Source organism: Phyllostomus discolor, chromosome 12 (genome assembly GCF_004126475.2).
Source record: "Phyllostomus discolor isolate MPI-MPIP mPhyDis1 chromosome 12, mPhyDis1.pri.v3, whole genome shotgun sequence".
Lineage (NCBI taxonomy): Eukaryota > Metazoa > Chordata > Mammalia > Chiroptera > Phyllostomidae > Phyllostomus > Phyllostomus discolor.
In genome coordinates this window covers 24,760,178-24,779,969 of record NC_040914.2, presented here as the reverse complement: position 1 = coordinate 24,779,969, position 19,792 = coordinate 24,760,178, and the positions used below count along the sequence as shown (strand labels likewise).

Genomic DNA, 19,792 nt, shown 5'->3' with positions numbered 1-19,792 from the left:
CAAAGGGCAGAATGCTCACTGCTGACCATGAACTTGGTTGAGTGGGCAGAGATATCCCAGACCATGCACAGAAACACAGGGCAGAGACCACATTTCCAGCCTTCACCTATACCTTGACCCCCTTCCTGTGAAGTTCTGGGGTCCCTCTCTGTCCATTTAGGGAGATCTCATCCCTATGACTCATGGATGGTGCTGGTCACTGGGTGACACTCAGTTTCAGTCTCTGTTCTCCACTGTGGTTCCTTCTCCATTTGGGGAACTTTCATTTCCCTCTCCTGCACATGTCTGTGCCTACAATACATTAGAGCTGTTGTGAGTAGCTGGGCTTGGTGTTCAGAGCAGAAATGGTCTGGAGCAACTCCAACAGTCTTGTCTTGACCCTGGACACATTGATCCTCTCATGACCCAGCCCACTCACATCCTCATCCAGTCTGGAAGTGGAAAATTTCCTTACCATGAACCAGTACCACTGACCCACAGCCACTTTGGGGACTGGGCATTATGACAACAGGATTCAAATGAGGAAACTGAGGCTCAGAGACAGGATATTAGCACACAGATCACTTGGGCAATGCTTGATGGTTATTTACATAAGTATCTTTTATAAGTAAAAATAAGGACAGTAACCAAAATCAATGTCCCCTCTAGCTTCAAGGCAGGACCACAGCACAAAGAGGAGTCTTGAACCAGGAAACAAGAGGCACTGAGGGGGAAGACATCACTCAGAAGCTTGTCCTCAGGAATGTGGGGTGAACGCAGTTGCTCAGAAAAAACAAGAAGTCTGTGACGGTGGCTGGGATAGAAGAAAACCACACTCTGGGCTAGGGGAAGGGGAATGTTTCCATCTCCTGTTTCCCTGTGTCTGTCCTTTGTGCTCATTGTCACAGTGACACTTGCCTGAACTGCACAGTGAGGAGGAGACCGTGTCTCTGCTGAGCTGAGCTCTGCAGGCACAGGTTCCCCCTTCTTCCTGAAGTGTCTCCAGTGCCTGGTAACCAGTATCAATGGAGAGAACCCACAAGGAGGTGCTGAAAGCTGGCAGAGGGTTGAAGGAACTCTGTAGTGTAGGCTCTGGCCTGGAAGAACATACCCTATATCAACACACCTGTGATGGGCAACTCAGGAGGCTCCAGGTCTATAACTTCACTCATCAAGGAAATGGTAGCTGGACTCCTGGAGAGAGACACTGTCCTTCTTCCTGTAGGGCTGCTGATATGACATCCTTGTGACAGGGATGGCCAACCCCCCAGTGACCACACCCTGTGAATCTGTCTACACTGAGGACTCCTTGGTCTCTTTTTTCTGCACAGCTGGGTTTAGAGAGGAGACACCATGACACCCAGCCTCACAGCACTGATCTGCCTCAGTGAGATGTGATGGGGGAGGAGAAGCCCTGCTCTGACAGGACCCCAGGACTCAGGAGGGTCCTGGGAAGAAGGGATCTGCACAGGATTCAGGGCAAATGTCTCACAGAGCAAATGCCTCCTCTTGCAGGCTGAGTGTGGGCCTGAGAACCCCAGTGCAGGCAGGTGAGTCTGTCCCCAGGGCTCCCAGGTGTCATTCCCCACTGGAGACCAGGAGCCCCTCATTGGGAAGTTAGGGATGAAGAACAGCATTTCTGGGATGACAGATAAAGGACATCTGAGATGTTGGAGGCTTAGAAATGAGCATTGCGGGTAGGAAATGTTCTGACTCAGCCTCTGATTCCTTCCAGGGACCCTCCCCAAAACCCATCCTCTCAGCTGAGACAGGCCAGTGTGATCCCCTGGGGGAGCTCAGTGACTATCTGGTGTCATGGGATCCTGAAGTCCTAGGAGTTCCGTCTGGAAAAGAGGGAGGCCCAGCACCTTGGAAAAGAGAGAAGCCACTGGATCCAGGGAACAAGAGCAAGTTCTCCATCACAAAGATGACAGAACACACTGCAGGAAGATATCATTGTTCCTATCTCATCCAAGGTGTCTGGTCAGAGGACAGTGACCCCCTGGAGCTGGTGGTGACAGGTGAGAAGACACTCAGGGGTCCCAGCCTCAGGCTCTGCCCTCAGAAAGGAGGATACTCTCAGGGGGGTCTCCCCACCACAGCCCAACCCTGGGGTAAGAGAGGGAGATGTAACTCCATTTAACATGCTGCCTCCTTCTCTCCTAGGAGCCTATAGCACACCCAGACTCTCAGCCCTGCCTAGCCTTGTTGTGATCTCAGGAGGCAATGTGACTCTCAGATGTCACTTCAATGAGGGATTTGGCAAGTTTGTTCTGACTAAGAAAGGAGAAGACGAGCTCTCCTGGACCCTGGACTCACAGCTACACCCCAGTTGGGAGTTCCAGACCTTGTTCCCTGTGGGCCCCATGACCCCTACACAGAGTGGGACTTTATGATGCTGTGGTTATTTCAGGAGCAAACCCCAGGTGTGGTCACCACCCAGTGAGCCCCTGGAGCTCCTGGTCTCAGGTGAGTCCCATAGTGGTCGCATCCATGAGTGAGGAACCAGAGAGGTTAGTGGAGTCATTGCAGGCAAGAGAGCCCCATGTGATTGATGGGGTGAGGGGAGCGCAAGGGCTCCTGGGCCAAAGACACAGAGAGAGAGAGAGAGTGGGGCCTGGAGCCCAGGCTAGGAAGAGAGTTTTGGGAGGAGCAGCCCCTGTCACTCCTGTCTGTTCCCTGCAGGTGGTTCAGGGAAGCCCTCCCTCCTGACCCAGGAGGGCCCCATTGTGACCTCTTGACAGAACCTGATCATCCAGTGTCTCTCTGACCTCAGCTATGATAGATTCGCTCTGTCCAAGGAAGGGAAACAAGACCTCCCCCAGAGGACCGTCCTGCAGCTCCAGGCTGGGCTCTCTCAGGCCAACTTCCCCAGGGCACTGTGAACAGTACCCACAGGAGCCAATACAGGTGCTATGGTGGACACAGTCTCTCCTCTGAGTGGTCAGGCTCCAGTGAACCCCTGGACATCCTGGTGGCAGGTGAGGAGCCGCCAGGTTCAGTCATGGTGGACCAAGAGTCTGCTCAGGCCCTGCTGGGGGTCTCTGGTGGTGATGGCTAGGACAAGGGGTATGGGATCCCCAGGGAGGGAAAGAGACAAAGAGAGAGGGAATGGAAGGGGAGAGTGGGAGATGTGGAGAAAATAGACAGAGAGAAGGGTCCCAGAAAGGGGTCTGGTGACTCTCAAGTCGGAAAAAGATGCAGCAGCCCCTCACCAACTCCCCTCATTCTAGGATGGCTCCCTGACAGACCCTCCCTCTTGGTGCAGCCAGGCCCCAGAGTAGCCTCAGGAGAGAAGGTGACCCTGCTGTGTCAGTGACAGAGCCCGAGGGACACTTTCCTTCTGACCAAGGAGGGGGCAGCTGATCCCTCCCTGCGCCTTAGATCACAGTCCCAAGCTCAGCAGCACCAGGCAGAGTTCTGCATGGGTCCTGTGACCTCAGCCCAGGGGGGGACCTACAGGTGCTACAGCTCACACCACAGCATTCCCTACCTGTTGTCACAGTCCAGTGAGCCCCTGGAGCTCCTGCTCTCAGGTAAGTCCTCTGGCCCTGTCCTCTCTGTGCTCACTCAGCTCAGAGCCCTGTCCCTAGGAAAGTCAGGGACAGAAATAAATGAGGAGTACAGGGGGCTCCACAGAGAAGGTCCAGCCCCTGAGAGGTGGAAAGAGACAGGGCCTCTTATCCCTGAGCCACCTGTTCTGAATCTCAGCAGAGACAGAGCAGGAGGGTGGAGTGGGATGTGTGAGAAGTGAGGAGAAAGGTGATTAGACTGAGCAGAGAGGACAGATCCCCTCCCCCACTCACCCCCTGCATCTTCATCTCAGAGTCTGAGCCCTTGGGGTCCCCCCTTCCCCACCCCCCTGCCACTGAGCCCTCTCCCAGAGAAAACAGCTTCCTTCCCCTGAGTGTTCAGCTCTACAGGCTCTGTGGGCTCACCTGGAGCCTCCATCACTCAGTGATCACCTGAGAGTGAGGAGGGGCTTTGGCAGGTTCAGGAGGAGCTGAGGGCTCCCTCCTACACATGGGTCTCCTGTCTGCTACATGGTTCTGCGTGCCCTGTCTGCTACATGGTTCTGCGGGCCCTTCTCTCTTCCTGTTCCATTCTGAGAACTCTTAGGCAACACCTGCATGTACAAATTTAAGTTATAAACATTTCTGACCTCAAAAGGTAATTCTACTCTTGTTTTCATGAGATTATGTTAAATTCACCCATTTATTATGAATATCACCTGTTATATTAAGGAGTTTTTTTAACATATTTTAAAAGGTTTATTTTTAACTTCAAATGCATTTTGAAGTTTTAGTCATAAAATTACCTATACTCAGAGCTCAAGAATTGTTCGAGTACCCCATATATGTCTGAGTGTATAGATGAGACCAACCTGTGGACTCTGAGTGCTCAGCTGCTGAATAAATATACATTCTCAGCTCCAGAAGAGTGAGCTTGATGGTTCAGTCTCCCACACAGAAAGGGGGATTACAAGAATGTCCTCTGTTCTGTGACGAAAGACCACATTTCTCACCAAATCTGAATTCTTGGGGCAAAGCCAATCTATTTCCTAAAGGGCCTCAGCAGCAAAGTCTCTACTCAGGAGTTCCCCGGGAGAATGACAGGACCCATGACAGCAGACAGGACCCTCATAGCAGAGAGAGGGTTCCAGAAGGGGCTGGAAACAGTCACATCATGAGGAACAGGAGAGTTTTGAGGACAATTGGCTTGAGTGGGATCAACTCTCCATGCGCCCACTTCTTTATGGTTTTGAAGGAGCAGCCAACACCATCAGCCCATCCCACAACAAGTCAGATAACACGAGTGGTGGGTACAATTCTCAGATGTGGGACTGGGTGCAGAGGGTCCTCTCTGTCAGGGGGAGACTAGTGTGCTGGGTGGGCATCCAGGACTGGGGTTGACTTTTTCTGCTGTGACCTCTGTGACCTCTTTCTTCACATTTCCTAGCCTCCCACCCCCAACACTACACAGTGGAGAATCTCATCCTCATGGGTGTGGCTGGCTTGGTCCTGGTGGTCCTTGGGGTCCTGCTGTTTCAGGTGCGAGACAGGGAGAGAATGGCCCAGGCTGCCACCAGGAACTGAATACAGAGGTAAAGGAGAACCATTAAGAGTGGGAGAGCCTTGGAAATGAGGTCATGTACCCAGAAGGTTCTGGAAGATAACCTGGGACATCCTGCATGAACTGCCTGCAGCTCATTGCAGGTGGAGGAGTCCTTGGTCATATTCAGGGGGACAAGGTATGGACCCTTTTGCCATTAAATTCAGTCTGTCTTCTTCTGACCACTGTTGAGTCATGTGGCACATTCCCACATTTTCCCATTTCAGTTGAATTAGTGTTGATCCCTCATGGCATGGTCACGTCCACACCTCCCTGCACTTTCAGAAACACATTCTCCTTTATGTCTCATTACACCTGCCTTGATGTTTGTATGGAGTGCCCATCCAACCAGTGCACAGCATGCCATCTATTTCAATACATCCATGAGCTGGCATCACAAACATTTAGCCCACAAGAGATAAATCCAAATGGATGCCCTACTGCTCTGTCTGGATCCCATGTGTCTTCACCTTTCCTCAGATGGCCCCTGTTGACTTTCCCCAGGAACCTCCACACATGGAGTCCAGACAGAGTCAAGGCTTTGCTGATGGAGTCAAGACTTCCTTTATCCACACCTGAGGACATTTACATTGTTTTTTGGGAGAGGTAGAAGAGACAAAGAGAAACACTGATGTGAGAAATGAACATTGGTTGGTTGCCTCCCATAGGTGCCTGGACAGGGGATTGAACTTGCAATCTAGGTATGTGTATTGACCAGGATTGGATAGGACAAAGTTTTGGTTATGGGATCATGCTCCAACCAATGGATCCACACCAGCCTGGGGGAAATCAAGATGTGTTCGTTTGAAGGGACTGCCTGGGTAGAACCCATTGTTAAACACACAGTGCAGGATACAGATGATGTGTTAGAGAATTGTACATTGAAACTTATATATCATTTCATTACCCAATGTCACCTGAATGAATTCCTCTTAATAAAACACTCGTTCTTGGTGTTTTCCCATGTTTTGGTATTTGTGTTCCCCTGGTGGCCAACTTGGAGGTGCCCCTGTGAGGTCTTGATGCAGAGTTCAGAAGTGACACACAATCTGACTTTCACAGACAGTACAAGCCAGTGTGGGACACCAGTCACACCAGTCTGACAGTCCCAGAGTGCACCTAAGCTGCTTGTCCTTTTATATGTAATGATGATTTCTACCAGTGTTGTAACTGATTTTCCACAGAAGTACAAGGGCACAGTCCCAATGCATCCAGAGGAGAAGCCAAGAGAAAAATCCTACTACCCCTTTAGGGAGAGGATAGTGAGCCAATAGCATTCTAATGCATCACTTGTAGGAGGGCAAATTATAGGCACCAACCAAGTGGATACATTACACTTTCCCAGTTAGAGTCACACAGCTCTACCTTTCAGTACCTGCCTTAGAGAAAATATGTACATGGCCATCATTCACAAGGATACTGTTAGGGTTTGGGTGGTATTGATTGGAGAGATTTCAGAAAAGTCTGAAACATGAGGCAAGAGAGGCCATTTGGTGGAAAGCGCACTGGAAACAGTTTGGGAGAGATTGCAAGTTGGGTGGGGTGGGCACTGCCTGGGACTCCAGAAGTCCTAGTCTCTCTCAGCCACAATCCCCACTGGTTTTCACAGCCAGAAGTTATGAGGATTTATTTCCTCAGCTCTGGGACCCTGGGCTTGGGTGCTCTGTGTGGGGCTGGGACTTCTGGCTCCTCAGGTGGGACCTTTGCAGCAGAGCTCTCCCTCCTGACTTCTGTCTGCCACACGTGGATGAGGGACCAGCCCATCCCATTTTGTGACTCTGAGTCTCGATGTGGCTTCTTCTTTACACTCTTAGTTGTGGGACTTCTGTTCACCTAGAAAGCAGGAAGTTCTGAATGATGGTTTTCCTTAGTTTAGCTATAATTCCGATGTGTTTGAAAAAAGTGTGTGTGGATTTTTTTTTTTTTTGCTCTGTGATCTTTTTTTTCCCTTGTCCTTCAGATACATTCATGTGGCATATGAACTCATTTCCTTCTTTTCCAAATAAGTTTTATTTCTCAATACAGTTGACATCAAATATTATATAAGTGGCTGGATCACAATATAGACATTGACAATTTATTTTTTAATTTTTTTCCCACTTTCCCTCACTGTTGCATCTCACTTTTTCCAGTTTGGTGTCTTTGTTCTTCAACCACAAATACATCACTGAATTTTATTCTTTTCACCGAGTGTGAAAAGATGAAAATATTTTAAAATGTACTGCTCTTGAAATGCCTCATTTCAGTCTCATTTGCTTTACCAAGGAAATAGGAAAAACTTTCTTATTTCAACTCAAGTTTGTGAATCAGCTCCTCAGAGAGAAAAACTTTTCCTGTGGTAAGGCTCTTTCCCGGGAAATCTGTTCTCTGTTCTAGGGACACAGCCTCACGGGCTGGGGTTAGGAGGAGACACAGGTTCCCACTTAGGTACTGGCCCAGCTGACACCTTCACCTTGTCCTTTAAAGCTAATGGGTCTCAGTGAACAATCTTCACTAGCACTCTGCTCCTGGAAGGTGTGCCCCCTGTCTTCTGGTGTCCTCTTTGCTGTGAGGAAGTCTGGTACCAGGGAACTTGTCACTATGGTGATGTGCATTGCATCTAGGAAGTAATTTTAGGACTTTTTAGGACTCCAGGCCAGCCCTCCGTGATCTTCTTTTGAGTTGAAATTCACATTAAAATAATATTAATCATTTAAAAATATTTTTTATTGATTGATTTGAGAGGTAGGGCAGAGAGAGAGAGAAAAAAAACATTGATTGCTGATCCACTTACTGATGTATCCATTGGTTGCTTGCTGTGTGTGCCCTGACTTGGGACCAAGCCCACAACCTTGCATGTTGGGATGATGCTCTAACCCACTGAGTGACCCAGCCAGGGCATAGAATTAACCATTTCTGATGCATAAAAGTCGGTGTAGAATATGTTGTTGTGTTTTTATTTGACCTTCATTATCTTTATTAAGCACAATAAGTGAGGACACAGATAGGAGGAATAATGGTGGCAAGGTAGAAGGGAGCGCATTCCACTTGCCCTTAACACATGGGAGAAAAACATGTCCAATCTACTGAGGAACAGAGCAAACAGGCAACAGTGCCCCAGCATATATGAAGATAGGAGACCAAAGAGTGTAGCAGACATTGAAAAACCAGATGATAAGGAAAGTGCTTCAGGACAGTAAGGTCCCTGGGACCAGTGCAGGAACAAGGGTGGCTGCAGCCCCAGGCCTGGTGCCTGCCGGGTCTACCACAGGGTTCTTGGGAGAGAGCTGGGTCAATGGCTCCCTCCCTGGCCAAACAAGGCTTGAGTAGCACCAGGAGAGACCTGGTTGCTTGAAGTCACAGAGAGGGGAATAAGGACTAAGTGGCAAACACACAGAGGCTGTGAGCACCCATGAAGTCTGTGGACACTGGCTGAGGAGAGTTGGAGTTGGGCCTGGATGGGCCCTGATTCTAATAGTCCCTAGTCTTGCTGGAGAATTGGGCTATGTGAGAGGCCAGACCTCTGTGTGGAGAAGCAGGCTTGAGTAGGAAGAATTTCTCAAAAAGAAAAAGTGAAAAAAGAGACACTGTTTGGGGAATTCTGTTGCAGCAGCCACTCAGGCCTCCTCCCCACCCAGCCAGGCAGTGCCCCCGAGGTGGCATAGAAAGCTCTGTGCCCGCCATAGCCCCAGAAAGGGTGTGCACCCAAACTTGAGAGACTGGAGGCAGCCTAGCTGAGTGAGCATGCCTGAAACCCCGGGAGAGTGTGCTCTGGGGAAGGCCTGCATCCCACACCCAAAGCCCCTGGGAGAGGCACCGGGATAGTCCTGGGGAGGGTGACTGACTGTGGATATGGAAGAAAGAAAAGTGAAACCAATTGCCCCTCAGCCTGGTGCAGCCAGCAAGACCAGCAAAAGTGGTTTGGCCAGTTTGAAACCAGCAAGAGGCTGTTTTTTTTAAAGTAATTCATTATTTTTTAATATTTATTACTTTTTCTTATCTTCAATTCCTTTTTCTTCTCTCTGACTCTTTCTTGTTTTATTCCTTCTTCCTTTCTTTCCAATTTTATCTCTTCTTCCTTCCTTCCTGTTTTTTAATATTCTTACTTTTTAATTTTTTTAAGTATTTACAATTGAGACAAAAAAACCTGGAACTGTGAAAAGACCAGAGTTGGACCCAAGAGGGGGCATCCCAAAAGCTGAGACAGTGAGAAAAATTTCACTTTGTTATTACAGAGAACCTGCAAGTTATTGCATATTTGTATTATTATTTTTCATTATTCTTACATCTTTTATTTTAATAGTATTTTTGTATTCCTCTTCTTTCTGTTGAGTCCTCTCTGCTTGGCTGGTTAAATTGTATCGTTTGACAGATTTCCCTTCTTCTCTCTTTCATAGTGTATTGTCAATTTACTGTCCTTCAATTGTGTTCCATTAGCACACTACTCTAGGTCCTATACTTCCTATTCTGGTTATCTAGAAAACCTAGATTCTGTCATATGGTTGTTGCTATAATATTATTGTAAATAATAGCTGTTCTATACAATTGTAAATGCTACACAACACCCTTCCCAGATCTTAGCCCACGTCACGGTTTTCTGAACTCTATTACTGTAGTGGTTAACTCTATTCTCTCACACACTACACCTATTTACTATCCTTTACTCTCACCTTACCTCAGAATCTGACCTCCCACAACCTCACTGCTTTCTAGATCCAACTCAGAATCTTCCCTCCCTGACAAGATCCTTATCTTCTTTCCATCCTTTCTAAAAAGTGGCTAGTTGGGTGGAATACCACAGTTAACACTTTGGATAACCAAAAGATCTCCTATCTCTTCTCTACCAGTTGCTACTGTAAATATCATAGAATACTCTTGCTGTCTTAAACCATTTTGCCTTCCCCTCCAACTGATCACAAAAAAAGAGTAGGTAGAAACTGTGAACACCAGGACACCCACTGGAAAAGGAAACCCAACAACAAAGGAACCATCAACAGATAACAACAGAAGAAGGTGAAGGAGGGAGTGGAAGCCACACTAACCTCAAACCAGGACCTATCTGGAAATACAACTAAATAGTGGAGAAATTACCCAGAAAAAAAAAAAAAACTGAACAAGAGCAAGAGAGAATCCTCAAAACCTTGTACACACGGAAAAACCAGCTTCATCACAACCTACCCACACCAGCACAACAAAATACAAGAGGTGGTGGACAGAGTGACTCTCATGTAACCAGCTGGTGGGAAGGAACCACCAAAGAAGGACCCAACAATAATCAAAACCCAAAGACAAACACAGAGCCAACTTAAATGACAGCCCAAGACCAGTGAGCTCAAGAGATCAAGGAGACAACACCAGTGAGTCCCACAGGTATTCCACCAGGGAAGTTCACAGAATAAACCCAGGGAGCCAGAGCAGATCAATTTAAGAAGATGAGGCTAACAAGAAGAGTCTCACTAACAATGGGAAGACAAAGAAACAATCCCCAAATGAAAGGAAAGGAGGAAGCCTCAGAAAGAATGCTAAATGAAATAGAGGAAACTCAACTATCAGATATTGAGTTCAAAGCAATGGTTATCAGGAAGCTCAATGAGCTCACAGTGTAGTTCACCAGAAACTACACGGGAACTACAATGAACTCACTGCAAACTATATGAACATGAGAAAGGAAATATAAACTATCAACAAGGGCCAAGAGGAAATGAAGAACACAGTTTTTGAACTGAAGAACACAGTAGAAGGAATCAAAAGTAGGATCGATGAAGCGGAAGATTGGATCAGTGAGCTGGAGGACAAAGTAGAAAAAAACACCCAGAAAGAGCAAGAAAACGAAAAGAGGCTCAGAAAGAATGAACATGGATTAGGAGAAATGCAGGACAATATGAAATGTATTAAATATTTGTACGCTAGGGATACCAGAAGGAGAAGAAGGAGAGCAAGGGATAGAAAACCCATTTGAAAAAGTAATGATAAGAGAAACTTCCCTAGTTTGATGAGACAAAAAGTCACACAAATCTAGGAAACACAGAGTCCCAATCAAGAGGAACCTAAAGAGACCCACTTCAAGACACATCATAATTAAAATAGCACAATTCCAAGACAAAGACAGAATCTCAAAGGCACAAGAGAGAAACAAGAAGTAATATACAAGGGAGCCCCGATAAGGTTAGCAGCTGACTTCTCAATGGAAACGCTTCAAGCCAGAAGAGAATGGCATGAAATGCTCCAAGTAATGAGAACCAGAGGTCTGCAACCAAGGCTACTTTACCCAGCAAGGCTCTCAATCAAGATAGAAGGCCAAATAAGGAGCTTCCCAGAAAAAAGAAGTCTAAAATAGTACACATCTTCCAAAGCAGCTCTGCAACAGATGCTAAACGGGCTGCTTTAAAGAAAAGGAAGGAAAAGAAAGGAGAGAGAGAGAGAGAGAGAGGGAGAGAGAGGGAGAGAGAGGGAGAGAGAGAGAGAGAGAGAGAGAGAGAGAGAGAGAGAGAGAGAGAGAGAGGGAGGGAGGGAGGGAGGGAGGGGAAAGTGAGAGAGAAACACAGATATGAAAATGGCAATGAATAAGTACCTATCAATAATAACCTTAAATGTAAATGAATTAAATGCCCCAATCAAAAGACATAGAATAGCTGAATGGATAAGAAAGTATGACCCACACGTATGCTGCCCACAAGAGACTAACCTCAGGACAAATGACCACACAGACTGAAAGTGAAGGGCTGGGAACAAATTTTCCAAGCAAACAGACAGGAGAATAAAGCTGGGGTAGCAATACTTATATCAGACAAAATAAACTTTAAAAAAAAGGGCCATAAAGTGAGACCCAGAAGTTCACTTCATAATACTCAAGGGAAGAATCCACCAAGAAGAAATAAACATTGTAAATATATATGCGCCCAACATAGGAGCACCCATATACATAAAGGAAAATCTTAGAGAACTTCAAGACAAATATTGACAGCAACACAATTATACTGGGGGATTTTAATACCCCACTGTCAAAAATGGACAGATCTTCCAAACAAAATATCAACAAGATATTGTGGCATTGAACAATGGCCCAGATGAAATGAACTTAACTGATATATATATAGAGAGAGCCCTTCATCCCAAAGAAGCTAAATACACATTCCTTTCAAATGCACATGGAACATTTTCAAAGATAGATCACATGATAGGACACAAAACAAGCCTCAACAAATTCAAGAAAATTGAAATAATACAAAGCATTTTCTCCAACTGTAAGGGACTAAAACTGGAAATCAATCCCAAGGAAAAAACCCCCAAACACTCAAAATCATGGAGATTGAATAGCATGTTATTAAACAATGAATGGATCAAGAATGAAATTAGGAAAGAAATCAAAATGTTTCTGGAAACAAACAAAAATGAACTCGCAACAACCCAGCACTTATGAGACACAGAAAAGGCAGTCTTGAGAGGGAAGTAGATAGTGATACAGGCCTACCTAAAAAAGATATAAGCATTTCAAACAAACAACCTAACCCTATGCCTACAAGATCTCGAGGAACAACAACAAAGACAGCCCAGAGCAAGTAGAAGGAAGGAAATAACCAACATCAGAGCACAGTTAAATGACATAGAGACTAAAAGCACAATTCTAAGGATCAATGAATCCAGGAGCTGGTTCTTTGAAAAGATAAACAAAATTGACAAGCCTTTAAGCAGGCTCATCAAGAAAAAACAAAAGAGAAGACCTAAATAAACACAATCAGAAATGAAAGAGGAGGGATTATAACTGATACCACAGAAATACGAAGGATTGTAAGAAATTACTATGAAGATCTATATGCCAAGAAATTTGAAAACCTAGGTGAAATGGACAAATTTCTCGGAAAATGTAATCTTCTAAAACTCAGTAAAGAATCAGCAAAAAGACTGAACAGACCAATAACAGCCGATAAAATTGAAGCAGTAATCAAAATACTCCTGACACACAGAAGCTCTGCACTAGATGGTTTCACAGGAGAATTCTATAAAGCATTTAAGGAACAACTAACCCCTATCCTCCACAGACTATTCCCAAAACTCCAAAATAATGGAAGACTCCCAAACTGTTTTTATGAAGCCAGCATTGTCCTAATCCCAAAACCAGATAAAGACACAACAAAGAAAGACAACTTCAGGCCAATATAGCTGATGAATATAGATTCTAAAATCCTCAACAAAATATTAGGAAACCACATCCAACAATACATTAAAAAGATCATACACCATGACCAAGTGGGATTAATCTCAGGGATGCAAGAATAGTACAATATTCACAAATCAATGAATGTAATATATCACATAAACAAAAACAAAGACAAAAATCACATGATCATATCAATAGATGCAGAAAAAGCATTTGATAAGTACAGCACCCATATATGATAAAAACTCTCAGCAAAGTGGGAATAGAGGGAGCATTCCTCAACATAATAGAGACCATATATGAGAGACCTACAGCTAACATGATACTCAATGGGCAAAAACTAAAATCTTTTCCACTAAGATCAGGAACAAGACAAGGTTGTCCACTTTCACTACTTCTGTTCAACATAGTATTGGAAGTTTTAGTCACAGAGATTAGACAAGTAAATTAAAAAAAAGGCATCCAAATCGGAAAGGAGGAAACAAAACTGTCATGTTTGCAGATGACATGATAGTGTACCTAGAAAATCCTACAGACTCTGCCAAAAAACTGCTTGACCTAATAAATGAATTTGGCAAGACAGCAGGATACAAAGTCAGTATCAAGAAATCAAAGGCATTTTTGTACACCAACAATAAAACAGCAGAAGCAGAAATCAAGAAAGAAATCCCATTTTATATAGCAATAAGAAAAATAAAATACCTAGGAATAATCCTAACTAAGTAGGTAAAAGACCTGTACTCAGAAAACTACACAACACTGAAGAAAGAAATCAAGGAAGACACAAACAAATGGAGACATATACTGTGTTCATGGATCAGAAGAATTAACATCATCAAAATGTCCATACTACCCAAAGCAATTTAAAGATTCAGTGCAATACCTATTAAAGTACCAATGGCATACTTCACAGACATAGAACAAACACTTCAAAAATTTATATGGAACCATAAACGACCCCGAATAGCTGCTGCAATTTTGAGAAAGAAGAGCAATGTAGGAGGGATCACAATACCTGATACCAAACGGTATTACAAGGCCATTGTAATCAAAACAGCCTGGTACTGGCATAAAAACAGGCACATGGACCAATGGAACAGAACAGAGAGCCCAGAAATAAACCCAAGTCTCTATGGTCAATTAATATTTGACAAAGGAGGCAGGAACATAAAATGGAGTAAACATAGCCTTTTCAACAAATGGTGTTGGGAGAGCTGGACAGCTATGTGCAAAAAATGAAACTCGAGCACCAACTTACACCATACACAAAAATAAATTCAAGGTGGATAAAAGACTTAAATATACACTGTGACACTATTAAAGTCCTAGAGGAGAACATAGGCAGGAAAATCTCAGGTATTTCACCCAGCAACATTTTCACTTATATGTCCCCTAGAGCAAGGGACATAAAGGGAAGAATAAACAAATGCAATCTCATCAAAATAAAAAGCTTCTAGCCCTGGCTGGTGTAGCTCAGTGGATTGAGCACAGGCTGGGAACCAAAGTGTCCCAGGTTCGGTTCCCAGCCAGGGTACATTCCTGGGTTGCAGGCCATAACCCCCAGCAACCGCACATTGATGTTTCCCTCTCTCTCTCTCTCTCTCTCTCTCTCTCTATCTCCCTCCCTTCCCTCTCTAAAAAATAAATTAATTAAAAAAAGGTATCGTTTAAAATAAAAAGCTTCTGCATGGCTAAAGAAAACAGTATTAAAATAAAAAGAGAACCAACTGTATGGGAAAACATATTTGCCAATGATACCTCAGACAAGGGTTTAATCTCCAAAATATATAAAGAACTCAGATGACTCCAGTCTAAGACAAGCAACCCAATTAAAAAAAAATGGGCAAAGGACTTGAACAGACACTTCTCCAAGGAGGACACATGGAGAGTCCAGAGACACATGAAAAGATGCTCAGTATCCCTAGCTATCAGAGAGATGCAAATTAATACCACAATGAGATACCACTTCACACCAGTCAGAATGGCCATCATAAACAAAGGAAGAAACAGCAAGTGTTGGAGAGGTTGTGGAGGAAAGGGAACACTAGTGCACTGTTGGTGGGATTACAGACTAGTACAACTACTACAGAAAACGGCATGGAATTTTTCTCAGAAAACTAAAAATGGATCTGCCTTTTCACCCAGCAATTCCACTGCTAGGATTATATGCTAAGAACCCAAAAACAGCAATTCAAAAAACCTATGCACCCCAATGTTCATAGCAGCACAATTTACAATATCCAAGTGCTGGAAGCAGCCTAGGTGCCCATCAGTAAATGAATGGATCAAAAAACTACGGTACATTTGCACAATGGAATTCTATGGAGCAGAAAAAAGAGAAGGAACTCCTACCCTTTGCAACAGCATGGATGAAACTGGAAGACATTACGCTAAGCAAAGTAAGCCAAGCAGTGAAAGACAAACCCCATATGATCTCACCTTTAACAGGAAGCTAATCAACAAAACAAACAAACAGGCAAAATATAGTCAGACACTGAAATAGAGAATAGGCTGACAGTGACCAGAGGGGTGAGGGGAGGGAATTTTGGGGGAAAAGGGGAAGGGTTTGCAGGAAAAAGTATAAAGGACATGTGGACAAAAACAAGGGGGTTTGGAAACAGGAGGGAGGTAGGGAGGTGTGGGGAAGGTGGGCTGGGATGAGGGTAAAAGTCAGAAAAGTGTACTTGAGCAGCAATTTTTACAAAAGTGAAGATACAGATTTCATTTTTATATACCTGCTCCCTAACACTAGATTGGTCTTTCATCATCTCAGTAAAATGTTTGATTATTTATCTCTTCACCTGTTACCAAATGTCACACTCACTTCTGTCTTTCTGACACCATACATATGATGTCCACCCTCCTCACTCTAGTCTCCAAGTACCTTCAGTCCCCATTTCTGGTCTCCCTCTGCTGCATTCTGGAAATTCCCGTATATTGTACTCCACTGTCATAAATGGCCCTTCAGCTGTGTCTCATCCTTGCTGGGAAGAATTATTTTCATGTGTCCATCTATTGGGTTTTCTCATCTCTAAGGTTTCTAACTCATTATATTCACCTGCATAAAGCAATTGATATTATTGCCTCAAAAATGGAATCCTCCCTTTCTTTTTCAGGTATTACATGCAATCATCTTAAATTGCTTTCTTGCTTTCTTGCTGACTCTCTTCCATTGCATGTGACAGTCCCCAGTATCAGTAGAGAGCATCCATAGTACTGTCTTTCGCCATTAGGAATTCTCCACTGTCCACTCTTGTAGGAATCTCTCCCTTCACACACCTGATCTCCCACAGGTTCTCCAGGGCTGACCCAGGAGTCAGGCAGAGCAGGGATTGTGGTGGCTGCCCCTGCTCTGTGCTGACCACTCTCTCAGACTCAGCACCTGCTCAGCATTCTGCCCACCAGGGCTGGTCCAATGGGAGCCTCACACACACACTCGGGACAGACACCCATGACTGACATGCTGGATTCAGTCTGTTTCAGGACACACAGGACAGACTGCTCATTACTTACCATGAAGCTGGACGAGTGGGCAGATACATTCCAGAGCCTGCACAGAAGCCCAGGGTGGGGACTACACTTCCAGCCTTCACCTGCTCTCTGCTCCCCTTCCCTTAAGGATCTGGAGTCCCTCTCTGTCTACTTAGGGAGATCTCATCCCTCATGACTCATAATGGTGCTGGTCACTTGGGGCCACTCAGTTTCAGTGCCTGTTCTCCACTGTGGTTCCCTCTCCATTTGGGAAACTTTCATTTCTCTTTCCTGCACGTGTCTGTGCCTCCAATACGTTAGAGCTGTTGTGAGTAGCTGGGCTTGGTGTTCAGAGCAAACAAGGTCTCAAGTGGTTGCTACAATCCTGCCCTTGATGCTGGACACCTTGATCCTCTCATGTCCCATCTCATTGACATTTTCATCTCGTCTGGAAGTGGAAGTTTCCTTACCATGAACCAGTACCACTGATGCACAGCCACTTTGGGGACTGGGTTTGTAACAACACGATTCAGATGAGGAAACTGAGGCTCAGAGATAGGACATTAGCACAAGGATCACTCAGGCATTCAGTTATGGGTATTCCAATAATATTTGTTAAGAGTAAAAATCAGAGCCCAGTCCCAATCAATGTTTCCTGAAGCTTGAAGACAGGACCACAGCATGAGGAGGAGACTTGAACCAGGAAATAAGGGGCACTGAGGGGGCAGGGGTCACTCAGAGGCTTGTCCTCAGGAAGGTGGGTGGACACTGTTGCTAAGAAAAAATGAGAAGTCAGTGAGGGTGGCTGGGACCGAAAGAAAATCACACTCTGGGGCCAGGGGAAGGGGCTTGCAACATTCTCTCACTTCCTTGTGTCTGTCTATGCTCAATGTCACCATGACACTTGCCTAATTGCACAGTGAGGAGGGGATCAAGTCTCTGCTGAGCTGACCTCTGCAGACACAGGGACCCCTGTCTTCCTGAAGTGTCTCCCGTGCCTGGGTAACCACTGTCCATGGGGAGAACACAGAAAGAGGTGCTGAAAGATGGGCAGAGGGTGAATGGACTCCATAGTGGAGGCTCTGAGCTGGAAGGCTGTGCCCTAGTCCACATGACCTGTGAGGGGCGTTTTAGGAAGCTCCTCGTCTATAACTTCCCTCATCAAGAAATTGATGTTTGGACTGTTGGGAGAGACACTGTCATTGTTCCTGATGGGCTGCTGGTGTGACAACCTCATGACAGGGATAGTCAACCTCCCAGTCACCACACCCTGTGAATCTCTACACTGAGGACTCCTTGGTCTCTACCTTCTGCATAGCTGGGTCACAGAGGAGACACCATGACCCCCAGCCTCATGGTCCTGGTCTGCCTTGGTGAGTAGTGAGCAGGCAGGGGAAGCCCTACTCTGTCAGGACCCGAGGACTTGGAAGGCTCTGGGGGAGGAGGGTTCTAGTTAGGACTCAGGGCAAATCTCTCACAGGAACTCTCTTGCAGGGCTGAGCATGGGCCTGAGGACACCTGTGCAGGCAGGTGAGTCTGTCACCAGGGGTCCCAGATGTCATTCCCCACTGGAGATCAGGGGCCACTCATTGGGAAGTTGGAAATGAAGAGCAGCACTTCTGGGATGACAGATGAAGGACATCTGAGATGTTGGGGTTTGAGAGCTTGGCATTGGGGGTAAGACATCTTCTGACTCAGCCTCTGATTCCTTCCAGAGACCCTCCCCAAACCCACCCTCTGGGCTGAGCCAGGCACTGTGATTCCCTGGAGAAGCCCTGTGACTATCTGGTGTCAGGGGACCCTGCAGGCTCAGGAGTTCTGTCTGGATAAAGAGCGAGGCCCAGCACCCTGGAAAAGAGAAAAGCCACTGGATCGAGGGAACAAGGCCAAGTTCCCCATCACAGAGATCACAGATCACACTGCAGGGAGATATCAGTGTTCCTATCTCAGCCAAGGTGTCTGGTCAGAGCACAGTGACCCCCTGGAGCTGGTGGTGACAGGTGAGAGGACACTCAGAGATCCCAGCCTCAGACTCTTCTCTCAGAAAGAACACTCTCAGGGGGTCTCCCCCACACAGCCCAGCCCTGGGGGTTGTGAGGGAGCCATGAGCCCCATTTAACATGCTACCTCCTTCTCTCCTAGGCATCTACAGCAAACCTAGCCTCTCAGCACAGCCCAGCCCTGTTGTGACCTCAGGAGAGAATGTGACTCTCAAATGTCACTCATATGAGGGATTTGGCAAGTTTGTTCTGAGTAAGGAAGCAGAAAACAGGCTTTCTTGGAGCCTGCAGTCACAGCAAGACCCAAGTGGGCATTTCCAGGCCCTGTTCCCTGTGGGCCCCATGATCCCCAGACAGAGTGGGACTTTCAGGTGCTATGGTTACTACGGGAGCAACCCCCAGGTGTGGTCACCAGCCAGTGAGCCCCTGCAGCTCCTGGTATCAGGTGAGTCCCATTCTTGTCCAATCCATGGATTGAGGCACCAGACAGGTGATTGGGGTATTTGTTGGCAGGGGAGCCCCCATGTGAAGGGTGGGGTGAGGGGAGCACAGGGGCTCCTTGTCCACAGACACAGACCAGCCATGGAGATTGAGTCTCTCTGAGCATCTTATGCCCCTCAGATATTTAAGGTGAGGCTAGAGTTTCGGGGCTCTGGGTGTCAGCAGGGAGAGATTTCATGGGAACCATGGGGCTCCAGGGTCTTTGATGGTTTGCCTATTACCCCAGCCCAGTTAGGCCTGTGCAGGGGTAAGGGAGGCAGGTGACAGGTAAGGTAGTCATGGTGGAGGGAGATGTTAGGGGCCCAGCTGAACAGAGGAGCAGCCTGGCTCATGTCAGCAGAAGGTAGCCTCTGCCCTCTGCTACCCAACCCGGGCTTATGGCCTATGGGTGGGTTCCAATAGTAGAAGCTGCCAGTGCCCCACTGGGGTCAAGATGTCATCTAGTTTCTGGCCCCAGAGATCCTGGTCTTGGGTGGGCCTCACCTGCCATGTCCTCTCTGAGCTCGAAGGACCACTGTGGGCTCTGTCCCCTGGAAAGTCTAAGGCATAATGGGAGGGCTAGGTGGCTCCACAGAGAAGGGTCATCCTGTGA

General features: G+C 46.2%; 1 pseudogene; it reads left to right on the top strand.

Moving 5' to 3' along the window:
• The first annotated feature begins 1,332 nt into the window (after window positions 1-1,332).
• On the top strand, window positions 1,333-19,328 carry LOC114510681 (annotated as a pseudogene).
• The last annotated feature ends 464 nt before the right edge of the window (window positions 19,329-19,792 follow it).